This window comes from Leptonotus elevatus, chromosome 4 (assembly GCF_054856555.1).
Source record: "Leptonotus elevatus isolate MCC_2025b chromosome 4, RoL_Lele_1.0, whole genome shotgun sequence".
Lineage (NCBI taxonomy): Eukaryota > Metazoa > Chordata > Actinopteri > Syngnathiformes > Syngnathidae > Leptonotus > Leptonotus elevatus.
The window spans coordinates 16,126,611-16,148,717 of NC_141242.1; the positions used below are offsets into that span (position 1 = coordinate 16,126,611).

General features: G+C 45.5%; 79 non-coding genes across 79 annotated transcripts; all 79 read left to right on the forward strand.

Annotated features, from left to right (window-relative positions):
- Positions 1-64: 64 nt before the first annotated feature.
- Positions 65-136, forward strand: trnaa-ugc (transfer RNA alanine (anticodon UGC)). The gene has a single exon. It is a non-coding gene; the product is annotated as a tRNA-Ala (tRNA).
- Positions 137-250: 114 nt separating this feature from the next.
- trnaa-ugc (transfer RNA alanine (anticodon UGC)) lies at positions 251-322 on the forward strand. Its single transcript has one exon. It is a non-coding gene; the product is annotated as a tRNA-Ala (tRNA).
- Positions 323-436: 114 nt separating this feature from the next.
- trnaa-ugc (transfer RNA alanine (anticodon UGC)) lies at positions 437-508 on the forward strand. Its single transcript has one exon. It is a non-coding gene; the product is annotated as a tRNA-Ala (tRNA).
- Positions 509-613: 105 nt separating this feature from the next.
- trnaa-ugc (transfer RNA alanine (anticodon UGC)) lies at positions 614-685 on the forward strand. Its single transcript has one exon. It is a non-coding gene; the product is annotated as a tRNA-Ala (tRNA).
- An 846-nt stretch (positions 686-1,531) lies between these two features.
- trnaa-ugc (transfer RNA alanine (anticodon UGC)) lies at positions 1,532-1,603 on the forward strand. The gene has a single exon. It is a non-coding gene; the product is annotated as a tRNA-Ala (tRNA).
- A 105-nt stretch (positions 1,604-1,708) lies between these two features.
- trnaa-ugc (transfer RNA alanine (anticodon UGC)) lies at positions 1,709-1,780 on the forward strand. The gene has a single exon. It is a non-coding gene; the product is annotated as a tRNA-Ala (tRNA).
- A 114-nt stretch (positions 1,781-1,894) lies between these two features.
- Positions 1,895-1,966, forward strand: trnaa-ugc (transfer RNA alanine (anticodon UGC)). The gene has a single exon. It is a non-coding gene; the product is annotated as a tRNA-Ala (tRNA).
- Positions 1,967-2,080: 114 nt separating this feature from the next.
- trnaa-ugc (transfer RNA alanine (anticodon UGC)) lies at positions 2,081-2,152 on the forward strand. The gene has a single exon. It is a non-coding gene; the product is annotated as a tRNA-Ala (tRNA).
- Positions 2,153-2,266: 114 nt separating this feature from the next.
- Positions 2,267-2,338, forward strand: trnaa-ugc (transfer RNA alanine (anticodon UGC)). The gene has a single exon. It is a non-coding gene; the product is annotated as a tRNA-Ala (tRNA).
- A 301-nt stretch (positions 2,339-2,639) lies between these two features.
- Positions 2,640-2,711, forward strand: trnaa-ugc (transfer RNA alanine (anticodon UGC)). Its single transcript has one exon. It is a non-coding gene; the product is annotated as a tRNA-Ala (tRNA).
- A 661-nt stretch (positions 2,712-3,372) lies between these two features.
- trnaa-ugc (transfer RNA alanine (anticodon UGC)) lies at positions 3,373-3,444 on the forward strand. Its single transcript has one exon. It is a non-coding gene; the product is annotated as a tRNA-Ala (tRNA).
- Positions 3,445-3,549: 105 nt separating this feature from the next.
- On the forward strand, positions 3,550-3,621 carry trnaa-ugc (transfer RNA alanine (anticodon UGC)). The gene has a single exon. It is a non-coding gene; the product is annotated as a tRNA-Ala (tRNA).
- Positions 3,622-3,920: 299 nt separating this feature from the next.
- On the forward strand, positions 3,921-3,992 carry trnaa-ugc (transfer RNA alanine (anticodon UGC)). Its single transcript has one exon. It is a non-coding gene; the product is annotated as a tRNA-Ala (tRNA).
- Positions 3,993-4,097: 105 nt separating this feature from the next.
- Positions 4,098-4,169, forward strand: trnaa-ugc (transfer RNA alanine (anticodon UGC)). The gene has a single exon. It is a non-coding gene; the product is annotated as a tRNA-Ala (tRNA).
- Positions 4,170-4,283: 114 nt separating this feature from the next.
- On the forward strand, positions 4,284-4,355 carry trnaa-ugc (transfer RNA alanine (anticodon UGC)). The gene has a single exon. It is a non-coding gene; the product is annotated as a tRNA-Ala (tRNA).
- A 114-nt stretch (positions 4,356-4,469) lies between these two features.
- Positions 4,470-4,541, forward strand: trnaa-ugc (transfer RNA alanine (anticodon UGC)). The gene has a single exon. It is a non-coding gene; the product is annotated as a tRNA-Ala (tRNA).
- Positions 4,542-4,655: 114 nt separating this feature from the next.
- trnaa-ugc (transfer RNA alanine (anticodon UGC)) lies at positions 4,656-4,727 on the forward strand. Its single transcript has one exon. It is a non-coding gene; the product is annotated as a tRNA-Ala (tRNA).
- A 299-nt stretch (positions 4,728-5,026) lies between these two features.
- On the forward strand, positions 5,027-5,098 carry trnaa-ugc (transfer RNA alanine (anticodon UGC)). Its single transcript has one exon. It is a non-coding gene; the product is annotated as a tRNA-Ala (tRNA).
- Positions 5,099-5,203: 105 nt separating this feature from the next.
- trnaa-ugc (transfer RNA alanine (anticodon UGC)) lies at positions 5,204-5,275 on the forward strand. The gene has a single exon. It is a non-coding gene; the product is annotated as a tRNA-Ala (tRNA).
- Positions 5,276-5,574: 299 nt separating this feature from the next.
- trnaa-ugc (transfer RNA alanine (anticodon UGC)) lies at positions 5,575-5,646 on the forward strand. The gene has a single exon. It is a non-coding gene; the product is annotated as a tRNA-Ala (tRNA).
- A 105-nt stretch (positions 5,647-5,751) lies between these two features.
- On the forward strand, positions 5,752-5,823 carry trnaa-ugc (transfer RNA alanine (anticodon UGC)). Its single transcript has one exon. It is a non-coding gene; the product is annotated as a tRNA-Ala (tRNA).
- Positions 5,824-5,937: 114 nt separating this feature from the next.
- trnaa-ugc (transfer RNA alanine (anticodon UGC)) lies at positions 5,938-6,009 on the forward strand. Its single transcript has one exon. It is a non-coding gene; the product is annotated as a tRNA-Ala (tRNA).
- A 114-nt stretch (positions 6,010-6,123) lies between these two features.
- On the forward strand, positions 6,124-6,195 carry trnaa-ugc (transfer RNA alanine (anticodon UGC)). The gene has a single exon. It is a non-coding gene; the product is annotated as a tRNA-Ala (tRNA).
- Positions 6,196-6,309: 114 nt separating this feature from the next.
- trnaa-ugc (transfer RNA alanine (anticodon UGC)) lies at positions 6,310-6,381 on the forward strand. Its single transcript has one exon. It is a non-coding gene; the product is annotated as a tRNA-Ala (tRNA).
- A 105-nt stretch (positions 6,382-6,486) lies between these two features.
- trnaa-ugc (transfer RNA alanine (anticodon UGC)) lies at positions 6,487-6,558 on the forward strand. Its single transcript has one exon. It is a non-coding gene; the product is annotated as a tRNA-Ala (tRNA).
- A 661-nt stretch (positions 6,559-7,219) lies between these two features.
- On the forward strand, positions 7,220-7,291 carry trnaa-ugc (transfer RNA alanine (anticodon UGC)). Its single transcript has one exon. It is a non-coding gene; the product is annotated as a tRNA-Ala (tRNA).
- A 105-nt stretch (positions 7,292-7,396) lies between these two features.
- trnaa-ugc (transfer RNA alanine (anticodon UGC)) lies at positions 7,397-7,468 on the forward strand. Its single transcript has one exon. It is a non-coding gene; the product is annotated as a tRNA-Ala (tRNA).
- A 299-nt stretch (positions 7,469-7,767) lies between these two features.
- On the forward strand, positions 7,768-7,839 carry trnaa-ugc (transfer RNA alanine (anticodon UGC)). The gene has a single exon. It is a non-coding gene; the product is annotated as a tRNA-Ala (tRNA).
- A 105-nt stretch (positions 7,840-7,944) lies between these two features.
- On the forward strand, positions 7,945-8,016 carry trnaa-ugc (transfer RNA alanine (anticodon UGC)). Its single transcript has one exon. It is a non-coding gene; the product is annotated as a tRNA-Ala (tRNA).
- A 299-nt stretch (positions 8,017-8,315) lies between these two features.
- trnaa-ugc (transfer RNA alanine (anticodon UGC)) lies at positions 8,316-8,387 on the forward strand. The gene has a single exon. It is a non-coding gene; the product is annotated as a tRNA-Ala (tRNA).
- A 105-nt stretch (positions 8,388-8,492) lies between these two features.
- On the forward strand, positions 8,493-8,564 carry trnaa-ugc (transfer RNA alanine (anticodon UGC)). Its single transcript has one exon. It is a non-coding gene; the product is annotated as a tRNA-Ala (tRNA).
- Positions 8,565-8,678: 114 nt separating this feature from the next.
- trnaa-ugc (transfer RNA alanine (anticodon UGC)) lies at positions 8,679-8,750 on the forward strand. Its single transcript has one exon. It is a non-coding gene; the product is annotated as a tRNA-Ala (tRNA).
- Positions 8,751-8,864: 114 nt separating this feature from the next.
- trnaa-ugc (transfer RNA alanine (anticodon UGC)) lies at positions 8,865-8,936 on the forward strand. Its single transcript has one exon. It is a non-coding gene; the product is annotated as a tRNA-Ala (tRNA).
- A 105-nt stretch (positions 8,937-9,041) lies between these two features.
- On the forward strand, positions 9,042-9,113 carry trnaa-ugc (transfer RNA alanine (anticodon UGC)). The gene has a single exon. It is a non-coding gene; the product is annotated as a tRNA-Ala (tRNA).
- A 661-nt stretch (positions 9,114-9,774) lies between these two features.
- Positions 9,775-9,846, forward strand: trnaa-ugc (transfer RNA alanine (anticodon UGC)). Its single transcript has one exon. It is a non-coding gene; the product is annotated as a tRNA-Ala (tRNA).
- A 105-nt stretch (positions 9,847-9,951) lies between these two features.
- On the forward strand, positions 9,952-10,023 carry trnaa-ugc (transfer RNA alanine (anticodon UGC)). Its single transcript has one exon. It is a non-coding gene; the product is annotated as a tRNA-Ala (tRNA).
- A 299-nt stretch (positions 10,024-10,322) lies between these two features.
- On the forward strand, positions 10,323-10,394 carry trnaa-ugc (transfer RNA alanine (anticodon UGC)). The gene has a single exon. It is a non-coding gene; the product is annotated as a tRNA-Ala (tRNA).
- Positions 10,395-10,499: 105 nt separating this feature from the next.
- trnaa-ugc (transfer RNA alanine (anticodon UGC)) lies at positions 10,500-10,571 on the forward strand. The gene has a single exon. It is a non-coding gene; the product is annotated as a tRNA-Ala (tRNA).
- A 299-nt stretch (positions 10,572-10,870) lies between these two features.
- On the forward strand, positions 10,871-10,942 carry trnaa-ugc (transfer RNA alanine (anticodon UGC)). The gene has a single exon. It is a non-coding gene; the product is annotated as a tRNA-Ala (tRNA).
- Positions 10,943-11,047: 105 nt separating this feature from the next.
- trnaa-ugc (transfer RNA alanine (anticodon UGC)) lies at positions 11,048-11,119 on the forward strand. The gene has a single exon. It is a non-coding gene; the product is annotated as a tRNA-Ala (tRNA).
- A 114-nt stretch (positions 11,120-11,233) lies between these two features.
- Positions 11,234-11,305, forward strand: trnaa-ugc (transfer RNA alanine (anticodon UGC)). Its single transcript has one exon. It is a non-coding gene; the product is annotated as a tRNA-Ala (tRNA).
- A 114-nt stretch (positions 11,306-11,419) lies between these two features.
- On the forward strand, positions 11,420-11,491 carry trnaa-ugc (transfer RNA alanine (anticodon UGC)). The gene has a single exon. It is a non-coding gene; the product is annotated as a tRNA-Ala (tRNA).
- A 114-nt stretch (positions 11,492-11,605) lies between these two features.
- Positions 11,606-11,677, forward strand: trnaa-ugc (transfer RNA alanine (anticodon UGC)). The gene has a single exon. It is a non-coding gene; the product is annotated as a tRNA-Ala (tRNA).
- Positions 11,678-11,978: 301 nt separating this feature from the next.
- Positions 11,979-12,050, forward strand: trnaa-ugc (transfer RNA alanine (anticodon UGC)). Its single transcript has one exon. It is a non-coding gene; the product is annotated as a tRNA-Ala (tRNA).
- Positions 12,051-12,156: 106 nt separating this feature from the next.
- trnaa-ugc (transfer RNA alanine (anticodon UGC)) lies at positions 12,157-12,227 on the forward strand. Its single transcript has one exon. It is a non-coding gene; the product is annotated as a tRNA-Ala (tRNA).
- Positions 12,228-12,341: 114 nt separating this feature from the next.
- trnaa-ugc (transfer RNA alanine (anticodon UGC)) lies at positions 12,342-12,412 on the forward strand. Its single transcript has one exon. It is a non-coding gene; the product is annotated as a tRNA-Ala (tRNA).
- Positions 12,413-12,526: 114 nt separating this feature from the next.
- trnaa-ugc (transfer RNA alanine (anticodon UGC)) lies at positions 12,527-12,598 on the forward strand. The gene has a single exon. It is a non-coding gene; the product is annotated as a tRNA-Ala (tRNA).
- Positions 12,599-12,703: 105 nt separating this feature from the next.
- Positions 12,704-12,775, forward strand: trnaa-ugc (transfer RNA alanine (anticodon UGC)). The gene has a single exon. It is a non-coding gene; the product is annotated as a tRNA-Ala (tRNA).
- A 114-nt stretch (positions 12,776-12,889) lies between these two features.
- trnaa-ugc (transfer RNA alanine (anticodon UGC)) lies at positions 12,890-12,961 on the forward strand. Its single transcript has one exon. It is a non-coding gene; the product is annotated as a tRNA-Ala (tRNA).
- A 114-nt stretch (positions 12,962-13,075) lies between these two features.
- Positions 13,076-13,147, forward strand: trnaa-ugc (transfer RNA alanine (anticodon UGC)). The gene has a single exon. It is a non-coding gene; the product is annotated as a tRNA-Ala (tRNA).
- Positions 13,148-13,261: 114 nt separating this feature from the next.
- On the forward strand, positions 13,262-13,333 carry trnaa-ugc (transfer RNA alanine (anticodon UGC)). Its single transcript has one exon. It is a non-coding gene; the product is annotated as a tRNA-Ala (tRNA).
- A 301-nt stretch (positions 13,334-13,634) lies between these two features.
- Positions 13,635-13,706, forward strand: trnaa-ugc (transfer RNA alanine (anticodon UGC)). Its single transcript has one exon. It is a non-coding gene; the product is annotated as a tRNA-Ala (tRNA).
- A 106-nt stretch (positions 13,707-13,812) lies between these two features.
- Positions 13,813-13,883, forward strand: trnaa-ugc (transfer RNA alanine (anticodon UGC)). The gene has a single exon. It is a non-coding gene; the product is annotated as a tRNA-Ala (tRNA).
- Positions 13,884-13,997: 114 nt separating this feature from the next.
- trnaa-ugc (transfer RNA alanine (anticodon UGC)) lies at positions 13,998-14,069 on the forward strand. Its single transcript has one exon. It is a non-coding gene; the product is annotated as a tRNA-Ala (tRNA).
- Positions 14,070-14,174: 105 nt separating this feature from the next.
- trnaa-ugc (transfer RNA alanine (anticodon UGC)) lies at positions 14,175-14,246 on the forward strand. Its single transcript has one exon. It is a non-coding gene; the product is annotated as a tRNA-Ala (tRNA).
- Positions 14,247-14,360: 114 nt separating this feature from the next.
- trnaa-ugc (transfer RNA alanine (anticodon UGC)) lies at positions 14,361-14,431 on the forward strand. Its single transcript has one exon. It is a non-coding gene; the product is annotated as a tRNA-Ala (tRNA).
- Positions 14,432-14,545: 114 nt separating this feature from the next.
- Positions 14,546-14,617, forward strand: trnaa-ugc (transfer RNA alanine (anticodon UGC)). Its single transcript has one exon. It is a non-coding gene; the product is annotated as a tRNA-Ala (tRNA).
- A 105-nt stretch (positions 14,618-14,722) lies between these two features.
- trnaa-ugc (transfer RNA alanine (anticodon UGC)) lies at positions 14,723-14,794 on the forward strand. The gene has a single exon. It is a non-coding gene; the product is annotated as a tRNA-Ala (tRNA).
- Positions 14,795-14,908: 114 nt separating this feature from the next.
- trnaa-ugc (transfer RNA alanine (anticodon UGC)) lies at positions 14,909-14,980 on the forward strand. Its single transcript has one exon. It is a non-coding gene; the product is annotated as a tRNA-Ala (tRNA).
- Positions 14,981-15,094: 114 nt separating this feature from the next.
- trnaa-ugc (transfer RNA alanine (anticodon UGC)) lies at positions 15,095-15,166 on the forward strand. Its single transcript has one exon. It is a non-coding gene; the product is annotated as a tRNA-Ala (tRNA).
- Positions 15,167-15,280: 114 nt separating this feature from the next.
- Positions 15,281-15,352, forward strand: trnaa-ugc (transfer RNA alanine (anticodon UGC)). Its single transcript has one exon. It is a non-coding gene; the product is annotated as a tRNA-Ala (tRNA).
- A 114-nt stretch (positions 15,353-15,466) lies between these two features.
- Positions 15,467-15,538, forward strand: trnaa-ugc (transfer RNA alanine (anticodon UGC)). The gene has a single exon. It is a non-coding gene; the product is annotated as a tRNA-Ala (tRNA).
- Positions 15,539-15,653: 115 nt separating this feature from the next.
- trnaa-ugc (transfer RNA alanine (anticodon UGC)) lies at positions 15,654-15,725 on the forward strand. Its single transcript has one exon. It is a non-coding gene; the product is annotated as a tRNA-Ala (tRNA).
- Positions 15,726-15,831: 106 nt separating this feature from the next.
- On the forward strand, positions 15,832-15,903 carry trnaa-ugc (transfer RNA alanine (anticodon UGC)). Its single transcript has one exon. It is a non-coding gene; the product is annotated as a tRNA-Ala (tRNA).
- Positions 15,904-16,017: 114 nt separating this feature from the next.
- trnaa-cgc (transfer RNA alanine (anticodon CGC)) lies at positions 16,018-16,089 on the forward strand. Its single transcript has one exon. It is a non-coding gene; the product is annotated as a tRNA-Ala (tRNA).
- Positions 16,090-16,203: 114 nt separating this feature from the next.
- Positions 16,204-16,275, forward strand: trnaa-cgc (transfer RNA alanine (anticodon CGC)). Its single transcript has one exon. It is a non-coding gene; the product is annotated as a tRNA-Ala (tRNA).
- A 299-nt stretch (positions 16,276-16,574) lies between these two features.
- trnaa-cgc (transfer RNA alanine (anticodon CGC)) lies at positions 16,575-16,646 on the forward strand. Its single transcript has one exon. It is a non-coding gene; the product is annotated as a tRNA-Ala (tRNA).
- Positions 16,647-16,760: 114 nt separating this feature from the next.
- On the forward strand, positions 16,761-16,832 carry trnaa-ugc (transfer RNA alanine (anticodon UGC)). Its single transcript has one exon. It is a non-coding gene; the product is annotated as a tRNA-Ala (tRNA).
- A 115-nt stretch (positions 16,833-16,947) lies between these two features.
- Positions 16,948-17,019, forward strand: trnaa-ugc (transfer RNA alanine (anticodon UGC)). The gene has a single exon. It is a non-coding gene; the product is annotated as a tRNA-Ala (tRNA).
- Positions 17,020-17,310: 291 nt separating this feature from the next.
- trnaa-ugc (transfer RNA alanine (anticodon UGC)) lies at positions 17,311-17,382 on the forward strand. Its single transcript has one exon. It is a non-coding gene; the product is annotated as a tRNA-Ala (tRNA).
- A 291-nt stretch (positions 17,383-17,673) lies between these two features.
- Positions 17,674-17,745, forward strand: trnaa-ugc (transfer RNA alanine (anticodon UGC)). Its single transcript has one exon. It is a non-coding gene; the product is annotated as a tRNA-Ala (tRNA).
- Positions 17,746-18,585: 840 nt separating this feature from the next.
- On the forward strand, positions 18,586-18,657 carry trnaa-ugc (transfer RNA alanine (anticodon UGC)). The gene has a single exon. It is a non-coding gene; the product is annotated as a tRNA-Ala (tRNA).
- A 114-nt stretch (positions 18,658-18,771) lies between these two features.
- Positions 18,772-18,843, forward strand: trnaa-ugc (transfer RNA alanine (anticodon UGC)). The gene has a single exon. It is a non-coding gene; the product is annotated as a tRNA-Ala (tRNA).
- A 292-nt stretch (positions 18,844-19,135) lies between these two features.
- Positions 19,136-19,207, forward strand: trnaa-ugc (transfer RNA alanine (anticodon UGC)). The gene has a single exon. It is a non-coding gene; the product is annotated as a tRNA-Ala (tRNA).
- A 291-nt stretch (positions 19,208-19,498) lies between these two features.
- On the forward strand, positions 19,499-19,570 carry trnaa-ugc (transfer RNA alanine (anticodon UGC)). The gene has a single exon. It is a non-coding gene; the product is annotated as a tRNA-Ala (tRNA).
- Positions 19,571-19,684: 114 nt separating this feature from the next.
- Positions 19,685-19,756, forward strand: trnaa-ugc (transfer RNA alanine (anticodon UGC)). Its single transcript has one exon. It is a non-coding gene; the product is annotated as a tRNA-Ala (tRNA).
- A 114-nt stretch (positions 19,757-19,870) lies between these two features.
- trnaa-ugc (transfer RNA alanine (anticodon UGC)) lies at positions 19,871-19,942 on the forward strand. Its single transcript has one exon. It is a non-coding gene; the product is annotated as a tRNA-Ala (tRNA).
- A 105-nt stretch (positions 19,943-20,047) lies between these two features.
- Positions 20,048-20,119, forward strand: trnaa-ugc (transfer RNA alanine (anticodon UGC)). The gene has a single exon. It is a non-coding gene; the product is annotated as a tRNA-Ala (tRNA).
- Positions 20,120-20,233: 114 nt separating this feature from the next.
- trnaa-ugc (transfer RNA alanine (anticodon UGC)) lies at positions 20,234-20,305 on the forward strand. Its single transcript has one exon. It is a non-coding gene; the product is annotated as a tRNA-Ala (tRNA).
- The last annotated feature ends 1,802 nt before the right edge of the window (positions 20,306-22,107 follow it).

Below are 22,107 nucleotides of genomic sequence, written 5' to 3' on the forward strand. Positions count from 1 at the left end.
GATACCTTGCCACTCTCATCTCAAAGACAGAGATCTTTATGGAGGGTAGCACAGGTGGAACTGTGGGGATGTAGCTCAGTGGTAGAGCGCAAGCTTTGCATGTTTGAGGTCCTGGGTTCAATCCCCAGCATCTCCACCTTCTTTTCTGTTACAAAAGTGCCACACAAATCATCAGCTAGATTTTAGTATACCTTGCCACCCTCATCTCAAGGACAGAGAATTTTATAGAGGGTAGCTAAGGTGAAACTGTGGGGATGTTCCTCAGTGGTAGAGCGCAAGCTTTGCATGTTTGAGGTCCTGGGTTCAATCCCCAGCATCTCCACCTTCTTTTCTGTTACAAAGGTGCCAAACAAATCATCAGCAAGATTTTAGAATACCTTGCCACCCTGATCTCAAGGACAGAGAATGTTATGGAGGGTGACAAAGGTGGAAGAGTGGGGATGTAGCTCAGTGGTAGAGCGCAAGCTTTGCATGTTTGAGGTCCTGGGTTCAATCCCCACCATCTCGACTTACATTTCTGTTACAAACAAATTATCAGCTGTGTTTTTGGATACCTTGCCACTCTCATCTCAAAGACAGAGATCTTTATGGAGGGTAGCACAGGTGGAACTGTGGGGATGTAGCTCAGTGGTAGAGCGCAAGCTTTGCATGTTTGAGGTCCTGGGTTCAATCCCCAGCATCTCCACCTTCTTTTCTGTTACAAAAGTGCCACACAAATCATCAGCTAGATTTTAGTATACCTTGCCACCCTCATCTCAAGGACAGAGAATTTTATGGGCGCTAGCACAGGTGGAACTGTGGGGATGTAGCTCAGTGGTAGAGCGCAAGCTTTGCATGTTTGAGGTCCTGGTTTCAACCCCAGCATCTCCACCTTCTTTTCTGTTACAAACGTGCCAAACAAATCATCTGCGAGATTTTAGTATACCTTGCCACCCTCATCTCAAGGACAGAGAATTTTATGGACGGTAGCACAGGTGGAACTGTGGTGTTGTAGCTCAGTGGTAGAGCGCAAGCTTTGCATGTTTGAGGTCCTGGGTTCAATCCACACCATCTCCACCACCATTTCTGTGCCATACAAATAATCAGCTATGTTTTAGAATACCTTGCCACCCTCATCTCAAGGACAGAGAATTTTATAGAGGGTAGCTAAGGTGAAACTGTGGGGATGTAGCTCAGTGGTAGAGCACAACTTTTGCATGTTTGAGGTCCTGGGTTCCACCCCAGCATCTCCACCTTCTTTTCTGTTACAAAGGTGCCAATTAAATCATCAGCAAGATTTTAGAATACCTTGCCACCCTGATCTCAAGGACAGAGAATTTTATGGAGGGTGACAAAGGTGGAAGAGTGGGGATGTAGCTCAGTGGTAGAGCGCAAGCTTTGCATGTTTGAGGTCCTGGTTTCAACCCCAGCATCTCCACCTTCTTTTCTTTTACAAAGGTGCCAAACAAATTATCAGCTATGTTTTTGGATACCTTGCCACCCTCATCTCAAGGACAGAGAATTTTATGGAGGGTAGCACAGGTGGAACTGTGGGGATGTAGCTCAGTGGTAGAGCGCAAGCTTTGCATGTTTGAGGTCCTGGGTTCAATCCCCACCATCTCCACCTACATTTCTGTGCCAAATAAATTATCAGCTGTGTTTTAGGATACCTTGCCACTCTCATCTCAAAGACAGAGATCTTTATGGAGGGTAGCACAGGTGGAACTGTGGGGATGTAGCTCAGTGGTAGAGCGCAAGCTTTGCATGTTTGAGGTCCTGGGTTCAATCCCCAGCATCTCCACCTTCTTTTCTGTTACAAAAGTGCCACACAAATCATCAGCTAGATTTTAGTATACCTTGCCACCCTCATCTCAAGGACAGAGAATTTTATAGAGGGTAGCTAAGGTGAAACTGTGGGGATGTACCTCAGTGGTAGAGCGCAAGCTTTGCATGTTTGAGGTCCTGGGTTCAATCCCCAGCATCTCCACCTTCTTTTCTGTTACAAAGGTGCCAAACAAATCATCAGCATGATTTTAGAATACCTTGCCACCCTGATCTCAAGGACAGAGAATGTTATGGAGGGTGACAAAGGTGGAAGAGTGGGGATGTAGCTCAGTGGTAGAGCGCAAGCTTTGCATGTTTGAGGTCCTGGGTTCAATCCCCAGCATCTCCACCTTCTTTTCTGTTACAAAAGTGCCAAACAAATCATCAGCTTGATTTTAGTATACCTTGCCACCCTCATCTCAAGGACAGAGAATTTTATAGAGGGTAGCTAAGGTGAAACTGTGGGGATGTAGCTCAGTGGTAGAGCGCAAGCTTTGCATGTTTGAGGTCCTGGGTTCAATCCCCAGCATCTCCACCTTCTTTTCTGTTACAAAGGTGCCAAACAAATTATCAGCTATGTTTTTGCATAACTTGCCACCCTGATCTCAAGGACAGAGAATTTTATGGAGGGTGACAAAAGTGTAAGAGTTGGGATGTAGCTCAGTGGTAGAGCGCAAGCTTTGCATGTTTGAGGTCCTGGGTTCAATCCCCAGCATCTCCACATCCATTTCTGTTACAAACGTGCCAAACAAATTATCAGCTATGTTTTTGCATAACTTGCCACCCTCATCTCAACGACAGAGAATTTTATGGAGGGTGACAAGGGTGGAAGTGTTGGGGATGTAGCTCAGTGGTAGAGCGCAAGCTTTGCATGTTTGAGGTCCTGGGTTCATTCCTCAGCATCTCCACCTCCATTTCTGTGCCAAACAAATTATCAGCTGTGTTTTTGGATACCTTGCCACCCTCATCTCAAGGACAGAGAATTTTATGGAGGGTGACAAGGGTGGAAGTGTTGGGGATGTAGCTCAGTGGTAGAGCGCAAGCTTTGCATGTTTGAGGTCCTGGTTTCAACCCCAGCATCTCCACATTCTTTTCTGTTACAAAAGTGCCACACAAATCATCAGCTAGATTTTAGTATACCTTGCCACCCTCATCTCAAGGACAGAGAATTTTATGGGCGCTAGCACAGGTGGAACTGTGGGGATGTAGCTCAGTGGTAGAGCGCAAGCTTTGCATGTTTGAGGTCCTGGTTTCAACCCCAGCATCTCCACCTTCTTTTCTTTTGCAAAGGTGCCAAACAAATTATCAGCTGTGTTTTTGGATACCTTGCCACCCTCATCTCAAGGACAGAGAATTTTATGGGCGCTAGCACAGGTGGAATTGTGGGGATGTAGCTCAGTGGTAGAGCGCAAGCTTTGCATGTTTGAGGTCCTGGTTTCAACCCCAGCATCTCCACCTTCTTTTCTTTTGCAAAGGTGCCAAACAAATTATCAGCTATGTTTTTGGATACCTTGCCACCCTCATCTCAAGGACAGAGAATTTTATGGAGGGTAGCACAGGTGGAACTGTGGGGATGTAGCTCAGTGGTAGAGCGCAAGCTTTGCATGTTTGAGGTCCTGGGTTCAATCCCCACCATCTCCACCTACATTTCTGTGCCAAACAAATTATCAGCTGTGTTTTTGGATACCTTGCCACTCTCATCTCAAAGACAGAGATCTTTATGGAGGGTAGCACAGGTGGAACTGTGGGGATGTAGCTCAGTGGTAGAGCGCAAGCTTTGCATGTTTGAGGTCCTGGGTTCAATCCCCAGCATCTCCACATTCTTTTCTGTTACAAAAGTGCCACACAAATCATCAGCTAGATTTTAGTATACCTTGCCACCCTCTTCTCAAGGACAGAGAATTTTATGGGCGCTAGCACAGGTGGAACTGTGGGGATGTAGCTCAGTGGTAGAGCGCAAGCTTTGCATGTTTGAGGTCCTGGTTTCAACCCCAGCATCTCCACCTTCTTTTCTTTTACAAAGGTGCCAAACAAATTATCAGCTATGTTTTTGGATACCTTGCCACCCTCATCTCAAGGACAGAGAATTTTATGGAGGGTAGCACAGGTGGAACTGTGGGGATGTAGCTCAGTGGTAGAGCGCAAGCTTTGCATGTTTGAGGTCCTGGGTTCAATCCCCACCATCTCCACCTACATTTCTGTGCCAAATAAATTATCAGCTGTGTTTTTGGATACCTTGCCACTCTCATCTCAAAGACAGAGATCTTTATGGAGGGTAGCACAGGTGGAACTGTGGGGATGTAGCTCAGTGGTAGAGCGCAAGCTTTGCATGTTTGAGGTCCTGGGTTAAATCCCCAGCATCTCCACCTTCTTTTCTGTTACAAAAGTGCCACACAAATCATCAGCTAGATTTTAGTATACCTTGCCACCCTCATCTCAAGGACAGAGAATTTTATAGAGGGTAGCTAAGTTGAAACTGTGGGGATGTACCTCAGTGGTAGAGCGCAAGCTTTGCATGTTTGAGGTCCTGGGTTCAATCCCCAGCATCTCCACCTTCTTTTCTGTTACAAAGGTGCCAAACAAATCATCAGCAATATTTTAGAATACCTTGCCACCCTGATCTCAAGGACAGAGAATTTTATGGAGGGTGACAAAGGTGGAAGAGTGGGGATGTAGCTCAGTGGTAGAGCGCAAGCTTTGCATGTTTGAGGTCCTGGGTTCAATCCCCAGCATCTCCACCTTCTTTTCTGTTACAAAAGTGCCAAACAAATCATCAGCTTGATTTTAGTATACCTTGCCACCCTCATCTCAAGGACAGAGAATTTTATAGAGGGTAGCTAAGGTGAAACTGTGGGGATGTAGCTCAGTGGTAGAGCGCAAGCTTTGCATGTTTGAGGTCCTGGGTTCAATCCCCAGCATCTCCACCTTCTTTTCTGTTACAAAAGTGCCACACAAATCATCAGCTAGATTTTAGTATACCTTGCCACCCTCATCTCAAGGACAGAGAATTTTATGGGCGCTAGCACAGGTGGAACTGTGGGGATGTAGCTCAGTGGTAGAGCGCAAGCTTTGCATGTTTGAGGTCCTGGTTTCAACCCCAGCATCTCCACCTTCTTTTCTTTTACAAAGGTGCCAAACAAATTATCAGCTATGTTTTTGGATACCTTGCCACCTTCATCTCAAGGACAGAGAATTTTATGGAGGGTAGCACAGGTGGAACTGTGGGGATGTAGCTCAGTGGTAGAGCGCAAGCTTTGCATGTTTGAGGTCCTGGGTTCAATCCCCACCATCTCTTCTTACATTTCTGTTACAAACAAATTATCAGCTGTGTTTTTGGATACCTTGCCACTCTCATCTCAAAGACAGAGATCTTTATGGAGGGTAGCACAGGTGGAACTGTGGGGATGTAGCTCAGTGGTAGAGCGCAAGCTTTGCATGTTTGAGGTCCTGGGTTCAATCCCCAGCATCTCCACCTTCTTTTCTGTTACAAAAGTGCCACACAAATCATCAGCTAGATTTTAGTATACCTTGCCACCCTCATCTCAAGGACAGAGAATTTTATGGGCGCTAGCACAGGTGGAACTGTGGGGATGTAGCTCAGTGGTAGAGCGCAAGCTTTGCATGTTTGAGGTCCTGGTTTCAACCCCAGCATCTCCACCTTCTTTTCTGTTACAAACGTGCCAAACAAATCATCAGCGAGATTTTAGTATACCTTGCCACCCTCATCTCAAGGACAGAGAATTTTATGGAGGGTAGCACAGGTGGAACTGTGGGGATGTAGCTCAGTGGTAGAGCGCAAGCTTTGCATGTTTGAGGTCCTGGGTTCAATCCCCACCATCTCCACCTACATTTCTGTGCCAAATAAATTATCAGCTGTGTTTTTGGATACCTTGCCACTCTCATCTCAAAGACAGAGATCTTTATGGAGGGTAGCACAGGTGGAACTGTGGGGATGTAGCTCAGTGGTAGAGCGCAAGCTTTGCATGTTTGAGGTCCTGGGTTCAATCCCCAGCATCTCCACCTTCTTTTCTGTTACAAAAGTGCCACACAAATCATCAGCTAGATTTTAGTATACCTTGCCACCCTCATCTCAAGGACAGAGAATTTTATAGAGGGTAGCTAAGGTGAAACTGTGGGGATGTACCTCAGTGGTAGAGCGCAAGCTTTGCATGTTTGAGGTCCTGGGTTCAATCCCCAGCATCTCCACCTTCTTTTCTGTTACAAAGGTGCCAAACAAATCATCAGCAAGATTTTAGAATACCTTGCCACCCTGATCTCAAGGACAGAGAATTTTATGGAGGGTGACAAAGGTGGAAGAGTGGGGATGTAGCTCAGTGGTAGAGCGCAAGCTTTGCATGTTTGAGGTCCTGGGTTCAATCCCCAGCATCTCCACCTTCTTTTCTGTTACAAAAGTGCCAAACAAATCATCAGCTTGATTTTAGTATACCTTGCCACCCTCATCTCAAGGACAGAGAATTTTATAGAGGGTAGCTAAGGTGAAACTGTGGGGATGTAGCTCAGTGGTAGAGCGCAAGCTTTGCATGTTTGAGGTCCTGGGTTCAATCCCCACCATCTCCACTTACATTTCTGTTACAAACAAATTATCAGCTGTGTTTTTGGATACCTTGCCACTCTCATCTCAAAGACAGAGATCTTTATGGAGGGTAGCACAGGTGGAACTGTGGGGATGTAGCTCAGTGGTAGAGCGCAAGCTTTGCATGTTTGAGGTCCTGGGTTCAATCCCCAGCATCTCCACCTTCTTTTCTGTTACAAAAGTGCCACACAAATCATCAGCTAGATTTTAGTATACCTTGCCACCCTCATCTCAAGGACAGAGAATTTTATGGGCGCTAGCACAGGTGGAACTGTGGGGATGTAGCTCAGTGGTAGAGCGCAAGCTTTGCATGTTTGAGGTCCTGGTTTCAACCCCAGCATCTCCACCTTCTTTTCTGTTACAAACGTGCCAAACAAATCATCAGCGAGATTTTAGTATACCTTGCCACCCTCATCTCAAGGACAGAGAATTTTATGGACGGTAGCACAGGTGGAACTGTGGTGTTGTAGCTCAGTGGTAGAGCGCAAGCTTTGCATGTTTGAGGTCCTGGGTTCAATCCACACCATCTCCACCACCATTTCTGTGCCATACAAATAATCAGCTATGTTTTAGAATACCTTGCCACCCTCATCTCAAGGACAGAGAATTTTATAGAGGGTAGCTAAGGTGAAACTGTGGGGATGTAGCTCAGTGGTAGAGCACAACTTTTGCATGTTTGAGGTCCTGGGTTCCACCCCAGCATCTCCACCTTCTTTTCTGTTACAAAGGTGCCAATTAAATCATCAGCAAGATTTTAGAATACCTTGCCACCCTGATCTCAAGGACAGAGAATTTTATGGAGGGTGACAAAGGTGGAAGAGTGGGGATGTAGCTCAGTGGTAGAGCGCAAGCTTTGCATGTTTGAGGTCCTGGGTTCAATCCCCACCATCTCCACCTACATTTCTGTGCCAAACAAATTATCAGCTGTGTTTTTGGATACCTTGCCACTCTCATCTCAAAGACAGAGATCTTTATGGAGGGTAGCACATGTGGAACTGTGGGGATGTAGCTCAGTGGTAGAGCGCAAGCTTTGCATGTTTGAGGTCCTGGGTTCAATCCCCAGCATCTCCACCTTCTTTTCTGTTACAAAAGTGCCACACAAATCATCAGCTAGATTTTAGTATACCTTGCCACCCTCATCTCAAGGACAGAGAATTTTATGGGCGCTAGCACAGGTGGAACTGTGGGGATGTAGCTCAGTGGTAGAGCGCAAGCTTTGCATGTTTGAGGTCCTGGTTTCAACCCCAGCATCTCCACCTTCTTTTCTTTTACAAAGGTGCCAAACAAATTATCAGCTATGTTTTTGGATACCTTGCCACCCTCATCTCAAGGACAGAGAATTTTATGGAGGGTAGCACAGGTGGAACTGTGGGGATGTAGCTCAGTGGTAGAGCGCAAGCTTTGCATGTTTGAGGTCCTGGGTTCAATCCCCACCATCTCCACCTACATTTCTGTGCCAAACAAATTATCAGCTGTGTTTTTGGATACCTTGCCACTCTCATCTCAAAGACAGAGATCTTTATGGAGGGTAGCACAGGTGGAACTGTGGGGATGTAGCTCAGTGGTAGAGCGCAAGCTTTGCATGTTTGAGGTCCTGGGTTCAATCCCCAGCATCTCCACCTTCTTTTCTGTTACAAAAGTGCCACACAAATCATCAGCTAGATTTTAGTATACCTTGCCACCCTCATCTCAAGGACAGAGAATTTTATGGGCGCTAGCACAGGTGGAACTGTGGGGATGTAGCTCAGTGGTAGAGCGCAAGCTTTGCATGTTTGAGGTCCTGGTTTCAACCCCAGCATCTCCACCTTCTTTTCTTTTACAAAGGTGCCAAACAAATTATCAGCTATGTTTTTGGATACCTTGCCACCCTCATCTCAAGGACAGAGAATTTTATGGAGGGTAGCACAGGTGGAACTGTGGGGATGTAGCTCAGTGGTAGAGCGCAAGCTTTGCATGTTTGAGGTCCTGGGTTCAATCCCCACCATCTCCACCTACATTTCTGTGCCAAATAAATTATCAGCTGTGTTTTAGGATACCTTGCCACTCTCATCTCAAAGACAGAGATCTTTATGGAGGGTAGCACAGGTGGAACTGTGGGGATGTAGCTCAGTGGTAGAGCGCAAGCTTTGCATGTTTGAGGTCCTGGGTTCAATCCCCAGCATCTCCACCTTCTTTTCTGTTACAAAAGTGCCACACAAATCATCAGCTAGATTTTAGTATACCTTGCCACCCTCATCTCAAGGACAGAGAATTTTATAGAGGGTAGCTAAGGTGAAACTGTGGGGATGTTCCTCAGTGGTAGAGCGCAAGCTTTGCATGTTTGAGGTCCTGGGTTCAATCCCCAGCATCTCCACCTTCTTTTCTGTTACAAAGGTGCCAAACAAATCATCAGCAAGATTTTAGAATACCTTGCCACCCTGATCTCAAGGACAGAGAATGTTATGGAGGGTGACAAAGGTGGAAGAGTGGGGATGTAGCTCAGTGGTAGAGCGCAAGCTTTGCATGTTTGAGGTCCTGGGTTCAATCCCCACCATCTCGACTTACATTTCTGTTACAAACAAATTATCAGCTGTGTTTTTGGATACCTTGCCACTCTCATCTCAAAGACAGAGATCTTTATGGAGGGTAGCACAGGTGGAACTGTGGGGATGTAGCTCAGTGGTAGAGCGCAAGCTTTGCATGTTTGAGGTCCTGGGTTCAATCCCCAGCATCTCCACCTTCTTTTCTGTTACAAAAGTGCCACACAAATCATCAGCTAGATTTTAGTATACCTTGCCACCCTCATCTCAAGGACAGAGAATTTTATGGGCGCTAGCACAGGTGGAACTGTGGGGATGTAGCTCAGTGGTAGAGCGCAAGCTTTGCATGTTTGAGGTCCTGGTTTCAACCCCAGCATCTCCACCTTCTTTTCTGTTACAAACGTGCCAAACAAATCATCTGCGAGATTTTAGTATACCTTGCCACCCTCATCTCAAGGACAGAGAATTTTATGGACGGTAGCACAAGTGGAACTGTGGTGTTGTAGCTCAGTGGTAGAGCGCAAGCTTTGCATGTTTGAGGTCCTGGGTTCAATCCACACCATCTCCACCACCATTTCTGTGCCATACAAATAATCAGCTATGTTTTAGAATACCTTGCCACCCTCATCTCAAGGACAGAGAATTTTATAGAGGGTAGCTAAGGTGAAACTGTGGGGATGTAGCTCAGTGGTAGAGCACAACTTTTGCATGTTTGAGGTCCTGGGTTCCACCCCAGCATCTCCACCTTCTTTTCTGTTACAAAGGTGCCAATTAAATCATCAGCAAGATTTTAGAATACCTTGCCACCCTGATCTCAAGGACAGAGAATTTTATGGAGGGTGACAAAGGTGGAAGAGTGGGGATGTAGCTCAGTGGTAGAGCGCAAGCTTTGCATGTTTGAGGTCCTGGGTTCAATCCCCACCATCTCCACCTACATTTCTGTGCCAAACAAATTATCAGCTGTGTTTTTGGATACCTTGCCACTCTCATCTCAAAGACAGAGATCTTTATGGAGGGTAGCACATGTGGAACTGTGGGGATGTAGCTCAGTGGTAGAGCGCAAGCTTTGCATGTTTGAGGTCCTGGGTTCAATCCCCAGCATCTCCACCTTCTTTTCTGTTACAAAAGTGCCACACAAATCATCAGCTAGATTTTAGTATACCTTGCCACCCTCATCTCAAGGACAGAGAATTTTATGGGCGCTAGCACAGGTGGAACTGTGGGGATGTAGCTCAGTGGTAGAGCGCAAGCTTTGCATGTTTGAGGTCCTGGTTTCAACCCCAGCATCTCCACCTTCTTTTCTTTTACAAAGGTGCCAAACAAATTATCAGCTATGTTTTTGGATACCTTGCCACCCTCATCTCAAGGACAGAGAATTTTATGGAGGGTAGCACAGGTGGAACTGTGGGGATGTAGCTCAGTGGTAGAGCGCAAGCTTTGCATGTTTGAGGTCCTGGGTTCAATCCCCACCATCTCCACCTACATTTCTGTGCCAAACAAATTATCAGCTGTGTTTTTGGATACCTTGCCACTCTCATCTCAAAGACAGAGATCTTTATGGAGGGTAGCACAGGTGGAACTGTGGGGATGTAGCTCAGTGGTAGAGCGCAAGCTTTGCATGTTTGAGGTCCTGGGTTCAATCCCCAGCATCTCCACCTTCTTTTCTGTTACAAAAGTGCCACACAAATCATCAGCTAGATTTTAGTATACCTTGCCACCCTCATCTCAAGGACAGAGAATTTTATGGGCGCTAGCACAGGTGGAACTGTGGGGATGTAGCTCAGTGGTAGAGCGCAAGCTTTGCATGTTTGAGGTCCTGGTTTCAACCCCAGCATCTCCACCTTCTTTTCTTTTACAAAGGTGCCAAACAAATTATCAGCTATGTTTTTGGATACCTTGCCACCCTCATCTCAAGGACAGAGAATTTTATGGAGGGTAGCACAGGTGGAACTGTGGGGATGTAGCTCAGTGGTAGAGCGCAAGCTTTGCATGTTTGAGGTCCTGGGTTCAATCCCCACCATCTCCACCTACATTTCTGTGCCAAATAAATTATCAGCTGTGTTTTAGGATACCTTGCCACTCTCATCTCAAAGACAGAGATCTTTATGGAGGGTAGCACAGGTGGAACTGTGGGGATGTAGCTCAGTGGTAGAGCGCAAGCTTTGCATGTTTGAGGTCCTGGGTTCAATCCCCAGCATCTCCACCTTCTTTTCTGTTACAAAAGTGCCACACAAATCATCAGCTAGATTTTAGTATACCTTGCCACCCTCATCTCAAGGACAGAGAATTTTATAGAGGGTAGCTAAGGTGAAACTGTGGGGATGTACCTCAGTGGTAGAGCGCAAGCTTTGCATGTTTGAGGTCCTGGGTTCAATCCCCAGCATCTCCACCTTCTTTTCTGTTACAAAGGTGCCAAACAAATCATCAGCAAGATTTTAGAATACCTTGCCACCCTGATCTCAAGGACAGAGAATGTTATGGAGGGTGACAAAGGTGGAAGAGTGGGGATGTAGCTCAGTGGTAGAGCGCAAGCTTTGCATGTTTGAGGTCCTGGGTTCAATCCCCAGCATCTCCACCTTCTTTTCTGTTACAAAAGTGCCAAACAAATCATCAGCTTGATTTTAGTATACCTTGCCACCCTCATCTCAAGGACAGAGAATTTTATAGAGGGTAGCTAAGGTGAAACTGTGGGGATGTAGCTCAGTGGTAGAGCGCAAGCTTTGCATGTTTGAGGTCCTGGGTTCAATCCCCAGCATCTCCACCTTCTTTTCTGTTACAAAGGTGCCAAACAAATTATCAGCTATGTTTTTGCATAACTTGCCACCCTGATCTCAAGGACAGAGAATTTTATGGAGGGTGACAAAAGTGTAAGAGTTGGGATGTAGCTCAGTGGTAGAGCGCAAGCTTTGCATGTTTGAGGTCCTGGGTTCAATCCCCAGCATCTCCACATCCATTTCTGTTACAAACGTGCCAAACAAATTATCAGCTATGTTTTTGCATAACTTGCCACCCTCATCTCAACGACAGAGAATTTTATGGAGGGTGACAAGGGTGGAAGTGTTGGGGATGTAGCTCAGTGGTAGAGCGCAAGCTTTGCATGTTTGAGGTCCTGGGTTCATTCCTCAGCATCTCCACCTCCATTTCTGTGCCAAACAAATTATCAGCTGTGTTTTTGGATACCTTGCCACCCTCATCTCAAGGACAGAGAATTTTATGGAGGGTGACAAGGGTGGAAGTGTTGGGGATGTAGCTCAGTGGTAGAGCGCAAGCTTTGCATGTTTGAGGTCCTGGTTTCAACCCCAGCATCTCCACATTCTTTTCTGTTACAAAAGTGCCACACAAATCATCAGCTAGATTTTAGTATACCTTGCCACCCTCATCTCAAGGACAGAGAATTTTATGGGCGCTAGCACAGGTGGAACTGTGGGGATGTAGCTCAGTGGTAGAGCGCAAGCTTTGCATGTTTGAGGTCCTGGTTTCAACCCCAGCATCTCCACCTTCTTTTCTTTTACAAAGGTGCCAAACAAATTATCAGCTATGTTTTTGGATACCTTGCCACCCTCATCTCAAGGACAGAGAATTTTATGGAGGGTAGCACAGGTGGAACTGTGGGGTTGTAGCTCAGTGGTAGAGCGCAAGCTTTGCATGTTTGAGGTCCTGGGTTCAATCCCCACCATCTCCACCTACATTTCTGTGCCAAATAAATTATCAGCTGTGTTTTTGGATACCTTGCCACTCTCATCTCAAAGACAGAGATCTTTATGGAGGGTAGCACAGGTGGAACTGTGGGGATGTAGCTCAGTGGTAGAGCGCAAGCTTTGCATGTTTGAGGTCCTGGGTTCAATCCCCAGCATCTCCACCTTCTTTTCTGTTACAAAAGTGCCACACAAATCATCAGCTAGATTTTAGTATACCTTGCCACCCTCATCTCAAGGACAGAGAATTTTATAGAGGGTAGCTAAGGTGAAACTGTGGGGATGTACCTCAGTGGTAGAGCGCAAGCTTTGCATGTTTGAGGTCCTGGGTTCAATCCCCAGCATCTCCACCTTCTTTTCTGTTACAAAGGTGCCAAACAAATCATCAGCAAGATTTTAGAATACCTTGCCACCCTGATCTCAAGGACAGAGAATGTTATGGAGGGTGACAAAGGTGGAAGAGTGGGGATGTAGCTCAGTGGTAGAGCGCAAGCTTTGCATGTTTGAGGTCCTGGGTTCAATCCCCAGCATCTCCACCTTCTTTTCTGTTACAAAAGTGCCAAACAAATCATCAGCTTGATTTTAGTATACCTTGCCACCCTCATCTCAAGGACAGAGAATTTTATAGAGGGTAGCTAAGGTGAAACTGTGGGGATGTAGCTCAGTGGTAGAGCGCAAGCTTTGCATGTTTGAGGTCCTGGGTTCAATCCCCAGCATCTCCACCTTCTTTTCTGTTACAAAGGTGCCAAACAAATCATCAGCAAGATTTTAGAATGCCTTGCCACCCTGATCTCAAGGACAGAGAATTTTATGGAGGGTGACAAAGGTGGAAGAGTTGGGATGTAGCTCAGTGGTAGAGCGCAAGCTTTGCATGTTTGAGGTCCTGGGTTCAATCCCCAGCATCTCCACATCCATTTCTGTTACAAACGTGCCAAACAAATTATCAGCTATGTTTTTGCATAACTTGCCACCCTCATCTCAACGACAGAGAATTTTATGGAGGGTGACAAGGGTGGAAGTGTTGGGGATGTAGCTCAGTGGTAGAGCGCAAGCTTTGCATGTTTGAGGTCCTGGGTTCATTCCTCAGCATCTCCACCTCCATTTCTGTGCCAAACAAATTATCAGCTGTGTTTTTGGATACCTTGCCACCCTCATCTCAAGGACAGAGAATTTTATGGAGGGTGACAAGGGTGGAAGTGTTGGGGATGTAGCTCAGTGGTAGAGCGCAAGCTTTGCATGTTTGAGGTCCTGGTTTCAACCCCAGCATCTCCACCTTCTTTTCTTTTACAAAGGTGCCAAACAAATTATCAGCTATGTTTTTGGATACCTTGCCACCCTCATCTCAAGGACAGAGAATTTTATGGAGGGTAGCACAGGTGGAACTGTGGGGATGTAGCTCAGTGGTAGAGCGCAAGCTTTGCATGTTTGAGGTCCTGGGTTCAATCCCCACCATCTTCACCTACATTTCTGTGCCAAACAAATTATCAGCTGTGTTTTTGGATACCTTTCCACTCTCATCTCAAAGACAGAGATCTTTATGGAGGGTAGCACAGGTGGAACTGTGGGGATGTAGCTCAGTGGTAGAGCGCAAGCTTTGCATGTTTGAGGTCCTGGGTTCAATCCCCAGCATCTCCACCTTCTTTTCTGTTACAAAAGTGCCACACAAATCATCAGCTAGATTTTAGTATACCTTGCCACCCTCATCTCAAGGACAGAGAATTTTATGGGCGCTAGCACAGGTGGAACTGTGGGGATGTAGCTCAGTGGTAGAGCGCAAGCTTTGCATGTTTGAGGTCCTGGTTTCAACCCCAGCATCTCCACCTTCTTTTCTTTTACAAAGGTGCCAAACAAATTATCAGCTATGTTTTTGGATACCTTGCCACCCTCATCTCAAGGACAGAGAATTTTATGGAGGGTAGCACAGGTGGAACTGTGGGGATGTAGCTCAGTGGTAGAGCGCAAGCTTTGCATGTTTGAGGTCCTGGGTTCAATCCCCACCATCTCCACCTACATTTCTGTGCCAAATAAATTATCAGCTGTGTTTTTGGATACCTTGCCACTCTCATCTCAAAGACAGAGATCTTTATGGAGGGTAGCACAGGTGGAACTGTGGGGATGTAGCTCAGTGGTAGAGCGCAAGCTTTGCATGTTTGAGGTCCTGGGTTCAATCCCCAGCATCTCCACCTTCTTTTCTGTTACAAAAGTGCCACACAAATCATCAGCTAGATTTTAGTATACCTTGCCACCCTCATCTCAAGGACAGAGAATTTTATAGAGGGTAGCTAAGGTGAAACTGTGGGGATGTAGCTCAGTGGTAGAGCGCAAGCTTTGCATGTTTGAGGTCCTGGGTTCAATCCCCAGCATCTCCACCTTCTTTTCTGTTACAAAGGTGCCAAACAAATCATCAGCAAGATTTTAGAATACCTTGCCACCCTGATCTCAAGGACAGAGAATTTTATGGAGGGTGACAAAGGTGGAAGAGTGGGGATGTAGCTCAGTGGTAGAGCGCAAGCTTTGCATGTTTGAGGTCCTGGGTTCAATCCCCAGCATCTCCACCTTCTTTTCTGTTACAAAAGTGCCAAACAAATCATCAGCTTGATTTTAGTATACCTTGCCACCCTCATCTCAAGGACAGAGAATTTTATAGAGGGTAGCTAAGGTGAAACTGTGGGGATGTAGCTCAGTGGTAGAGCGCAAGCTTTGCATGTTTGAGGTCCTGGGTTCAATCCCCAGCATCTCCACCTTCTTTTCTGTTACAAAGGTGCCAAACAAATCATCAGCAAGATTTTAGAATACCTTGCCACCCTGATCTCAAGGACAGAGAATTTTATGGAGGGTGACAAAGGTGGAAGAGTGGGGATGTAGCTCAGTGGTAGAGCGCAAGCTTTGCATGTTTGAGGTCCTGGGTTCAATCCCCAGCATCTCCACATCCATTTCTGTTACAAACGTGCGAAACAAATTATCAGCTATGTTTTTGCATAACTTGCCACCCTCATCTCAACGACAGAGAATTTTATGGAGGGTGACAAGGGTGGAAGTGTTGGGGATGTAGCTCAGTGGTAGAGCGCAAGCTTTGCATGTTTGAGGTCCTGGGTTCATTCCTCAGCATCTCCACCTCCATTTCTGTGCCAAACAAATTATCAGCTGTGTTTTTGGATAACTTGCCACCCTCATCTCAACGACAGAGAATTTTATGGAGGGTGACAAGGGTGGAAGTGTTGGGGATGTAGCTCAGTGGTAGAGCGCAAGCTTTGCATATTTGAGGTCCTGGTTTCAATCCCCAGCATCTCCACCTCCTTTTCTGTTACCAATGTGCCAAAAAAATTATCAGCAATATTTTTATATACAATGCCACCCTCATCTCAAGGACAGAGAATTGTATGGAGGGTAGCACAGGTGGAACTGTGGGGATGTAGCTCAGTGGTAGAGCGCAAGCTTCGCATGTTTGAGGTCCTGGGCTCAATCCCCAGAATTTCCACCATCTTTTCTGATACAAACGTGCCAAACAAATCATCAGCTCGATTTTAGTATACCTTGCCACCCTCATCTCAAAGACAGAGAATTTTATGGGCGCTAGCACAGGTGGAACTGTGGGGATGTAGCTCAGTGGTAGAGCGCAAGCTTCGCATGTTAGAGGGCCTGGGTTCAATCCCCAGCATCTCCACCTTCTTTTCTGTTACAAAAGTGCCAAACAAATCATCAGCTAGATTTTAATATACCTTGCCACCCTCATCTCAAGGACAGAGAATTTTATGGGCGCTAGCACAGGTGGAACTGTGGGGATGTAGCTCAGTGGTAGAGCGCAAGCTTTGCATGTTTGAGGTCCTGGTTTCAACCCCAGCATCGCCACCTTCTTTTCTGTTACAAAGGTGCCAAACAAATTATCAGCTATGTTTTTGGATACCTTGCCACCCTCATCTCAAGGACAGAGAATTTTATGGAGGGTAGCACAGGTGGAACTGTGGGGATGTAGCTCAGTGGTAGAGCGCAAGCTTCGCATGTTTGAGGTTCTGGGTTCAATCCCCAGCATCTCCACCTTCTTTTCTGTTACAAAGGTGCCAAACAAATCATCAGCAAGATTTTAGAATACCTTGCCACCCTGATCTCAAGGACAGAGAATTTTATGGAGGGTGACAAAGGTGGAAGAGTGGGGATGTAGCTCAGTGGTAGAGCGCAAGCTTTGCATGTTTGAGGTCCTGGGTTCAATCCCCAGCATCTCCACATCCATTTCTGTTACAAACGTGCCAAACAAATTATCAGCTATGTTTTTGCATAACTTGCCACCCTCGTCTCAACGACAGAGAATTCTATGGAGGGTGACAAGGGTGGAAGTGTTGGGGATGTAGCTCAGTGGTAGAGCGCAAGCTTTGCACGTTTGAGGTCCTGGGTTCATTCCTCAGCATCTCCACCTCCATTTCTGTGCCAAACAAATTATCAGCTGTGTTTTTGGATACCTTGCCACCCTCATCTCAAGGACAGAGAATTTTATGGAGGGTGACACAGGTGGAAGAGTGGGGATGTATCTCAGTGGTAGAGCGCAAGCTTTGCATATTTGAGGTCCTGGTTTCAATCCCCAGCATCTCCACCTCATTGTCTGTTACCAATGTGCCAAACAAATTATCAGCAATATTTTTGTATACCTTGCCACCCTCATCTCAAGGACAGAGAATTTTATGGAGGGTAGCACAGGTGGAAGTCTGGGGATGTAGCTCAGTGGTAGAGCGCAAGCTTTGCATGTTTGAGGTCCTGGGTTCAATCCCCAGCATCTCCACCTCCATTTCTGTGCCAGACAAATTATCAGCTATGTTTTTGGATACCTTGCCACCCTCATCTCAAGGACAGAGAATTTTATGGAGGGTGACACAGGTGGAAGAGTGGGGATGTAGCTCAGTGGTGGAGCGCAAGCTTTGCATGTTTGAGGTCCTGATTTCAATCCCCAGCATCTCCACCTTCTTTTCTGTTACAAAAGTGCCACACAAATCAACAGTTAGATTTTAGTATGCCTTGACACCCTCAACTCAAGGACAGAGAATTTTATGGACGGTAGCACAGGTGGAACTTTGGGGATGTAGCTCAGTGGTAGAGCGCAAGCTTTGCATGTTTGAGGTACTGGGTTTAATCCTCAGCATCTCCACCTTATTTTCTGTTACAAAGGTGCCAAACAAATTATCAGCTATGTTTTTGGATACCTTGCCACCCTCATCTCAAGGACAGATAATTTTATGGAGGGTAGCATAGGTGGAACTGTGGGGATGTAGCTCAGTGGTAGAGCGCAAGCTTTCCATCTATCAAGTCCTGGGTTCCATCTCCACCTCCAACTCTGTTATAAACGTGCCAAACAAATCAACAGCTATGTTTTTGTATACAATGCCACCCTCATCTCAAGGACAGAGAATTTCATGGACGGTGACACAGGTGGAAGTCTGGGGATGTAGCTCAGTGGTGGAGCGCAAGCTTTGCATGTTTGAGGTCCTGATTTCAATCCCCAGCATCTCCACCTTCTTTTCTGTTACAAAAGTGCCACACAAATCAACAGCTAGATTTTAGTATGCCTTGACACCCTCAACTCAAGGACAGAGAATTTTATGGACGGTAGCACAGGTGGAACTTTGGGGATGTAGCTCAGTGGTAGAGCGCAAGCTTTGCATGTTTGAGGTACTGGGTTTAATCCTGAGCATCTCCACCTTATTTTCTGTTACAAAGGTGCCAAACAAATTATCAGCTATGTTTTTGTATACCTTGCCACCCTCATCTCAAGGACAGAGAATTTTATGGAGCGTAGCACAGGTGGAACTTTGGGGATGTAGCTCAGTGGTAGAGCGCAAGCTTTCCATCTATCAAGTCCTGGGTTCCATCTCCACCTCCAACTCTGTTATAAACGTGCCAAACAAATCAACAGCTAGATTTAAGTATACCATACCACCCTCATCTCAACGAATGAGAACTTTATGGAGGGTGACATAGGTGGAAGTGTGGGAATGTAGCTCAGTGGTAGAGCGCAAGCTTTGCATGTTTGAGGTCATGGGTTCAATCCCCAGCATCTCCACCTCCTTTTCTGTTACAAATATGCCAAACAAATCATCAGCTATGTTTTTGTATACAATGCCACCCTCATCTCAAGGACAGAGAATTTCATGGACGGTGACACAGGTGGAAGTCTGGGGATGTAGCTCAGTGGTAGAGCGCAAGCTTTGCATGTTTGAGGTCTTGGGTTCAATCCCCAGCATCTCCACCACCATTTCTGTGCCAGACAAACTATCAGCTATGTTTTTGGATACCTTGCCACCCTCATCTCAAGGACAGAGAATTTTATGGAGGGTGACACAGGTGGAAGAGCGGGGATGTAGCTCAGTGGTGGAGCGCAAGCTTTGCATGTTTGAGGTCCTGGATTCAATCCCCAACATCTCCACCTTCTTTTCTGTTACAGAGGTGCCAAACAAATCATCAGCTAGATTTTTGAATACCTTGCCACCCTGATCTCAAGGACAGAGAATTTTATGGAGGGTGACAAAGGTGGAAGTGTGGGGGATGTAGCTCAATGGTCGAGCGCAAGCTTTGCATGTTTGAGGTCTTGGGTTCAATCCCCAGCATCTCCACTTCCATTTCTGTGCCAAACAAATTATCAGCTATGTTTTAGTATACCTTGCCACCATCATCTCAAGGACAGAGAATTTTATGGACGGTAGCACAGGTGGAACTTTGGGGATGTATCTCATTGGTAGAGTGCAAGCTTTGCATGTTTGAGGTCCTGGGTTCCATCCCCAGCATCTCCACCTTCTATTCTGTTACAAACGTGCCAAACAAATCATCAGCGAGATTTTAGTATACCATGCCACCCTCATCTCAAGGAATGAGATTTTTATGGAGGGTGACACAGGTGGAAGTGCGGGGGTGTAGCTCAGTGGTAGAGCGCAAGCTTTGCATGTTTGAGGTCCTGGGTTCTATCCCCAGCTTCTCCACCATCTTTTCTGTTACAAACGTACCAAACAAATCATCAGCGAGCTTTTAGTATACCATGCCACCCTCATCTCAAGGAATGAGATTTTTATGGAGGGTGACACAGGTGGAAGTGCGGGGGTGTAGCTCAGTGGTAGAGCGCAAGCTTTGCATGTTTGAGGTCCTGGGTTCAATCCCCAGCTTCTCCACCATCTTTTCTGTTACAAACGTACCAAACAAATCATCAGCGAGCTTTTAGTATACCATGCCACCCTCATCTCAAGGAATGAGATTTTTATGGAGGGTGACACAGGTGGAAGAGCGGGGGTGTAGCTCAGTGGTAGAGCGCAAGCTTTGCATGTTTGAGGTCCTGGGTTCAATCCCCAGCATCTCCACCTCCATTTCTGTGCCAGACAAATTATCAGCTATGTTTTTGGATACCTTGCCACCCTCATCCCAAGGACAGAGAATTTTATGGAGGGTGACACAGGTGGAACTGTGGGAATGTTGCTCAGTGGTAGAGCGCAAGCTTTGCATGTTTGAGGTCCTGAGTTCAATCCCCAGCATCTCCACCTCCTTTTTTGTTACCAACATGCCCAAAAAATTATCAGCAATGTTTTTGTATACCTTGCCACCCTCATCTCAAGGACAGAGAATTTTATGGAGGGTAGCACAGATGGAACAGTGGGAATGTAGCTCAGTGGTAGAGCACAAGCTTTGCATGTTTGAGGTCCTGGGTTCAATTCCCAGCATCTCCACCTCCTTTTCTGTTACAAAGGTGCCAAACAAATCATCAGCTACATTTTAGAATACCTTGCCACCCTCATCTCAAGGACAGTGAATAAAAAAAAAAAAAAAGTTAATATTTTAAGTGGATGGCTGCGTTAAGAATAATACATAATCATGTCACTGAATGGCGTCATGCCATGCAATGCTTCGGAACTACACACAGTCACATGTGCGAACAACTGAGGGTGTCCAATGAGGTCACGATGTTACGTTGCTGATTTGCTCCCTTCACATGGTTCATTTCCTCAGTGATGATGTTTTTCAAGCTGCAAACAGTTAATAATTTTTTTCCCTAAAAATAAAATTTGAAGCGCGTTTTGGAGATTTTTTTTTTCTTATTTGTGGTGCTTTAGTTGAGGAATCTGAGTTTGATACTTAACTTGATCTGATGATTTCAGACCAAATTATTATTCCCGTCTGACTAAATCGCCATATAATACGTACACTGAATGGTTGGACGAGTTACTACTTTCAAAGCACTGTACTTTGTATTCTCTCAAAGATTTTGGTGTCCCGCTTCTCTGTGTGTGGTGTGACCTAAATTGTTGATTTAGAGCAAACAAGGAATCCTGTGACTAGTGTGAGTTTTGTCCAAATACAAAAGCACTCCATCTTTGGAACATCTCACACTAATTCAAGAGATGTGGGATGTTGTCAGGCGCTTTGACGAATAAAGCTATTTAATACAATTTAGGGGAAATAGGGTTGTGGGAAAATTAGAAAACTAAGTTAACATGAATGGTTTTCTTTGCATCATGTGATAGTTTGGCAGCTTGTGTTATGGAAACTAGTCAAGCTTAAGCACATGGTCAGTATAAGGCATAGAAAAATGACTGTGCAGGTACAGTATTTACTTACAATTGGTTTAAAATGGCCACCATGGCTGAAACACAGTTTCCTTTCTAAAGGGTAATAAACTCGTCCCCAGTAGACACTTACAAAACACTCAATATCGTATTAGAGAAATTAAAGAGCAGCTGTAGTATAATTTACAAGGTAACTTACGATAAGTCCACTGATATAAACGCGGTTGAAAAAAAATATTACACCTAAATTATTTACTGGATCACTAAGTCAAGTGTATTAGTGGCACATTGTCACTGTTTGATGAAAAATACAGTAGCTCACAATTTTGTGACAATTTTTGTATATTTGTTGAAAGACAACGAAAAATGTGGGTAGTTGACATATCTACCTCACATTTGAGAGGTTCTTTGTTTAAATCTAAATTGTTCTTCTACTGGAGATTGTAGTGGCAAATTTGCTAGCCATCTGCCCACCGTGCCGTCTCGCTATCAAACAAACAAGACATTGCAATAGCTTTTTTTTTCTTGATATTAATCTCTTAACCAGTCAACACGTAATTTCCTGCAATTGTTTTTAGATAACATAAAATTCGGAATTACGTTACAGGGTCTTTAATAAGGATTTCGCACAATAACGTTGACGAGAAAAGACCAATGGGATTAAGTTGCTCATTGCAGGTGGAAGTGGCTGCGTTGGGCCAGTTAAAATTGACAAGGCGGCGAAGGAGTAATTCTTGTTTCATACTGTATTCACCTGATAACATTGACAAAGAAAGTATGAGCTGCTAAAGTCATCCACTCGCTGGTCGTTAGCTATCTTATACGCTCTACTGCTAGCTATTCAGTCGCTAAGTAAGCGTTTCACAGGTGCTAAACTGGTTACCAGGAATAGAAACGTTTTTTCTGTGGTTAACGTTACTTCAGCATTATATCGTAACCACAAGTGTATGAGGGTGTGTCTGTGT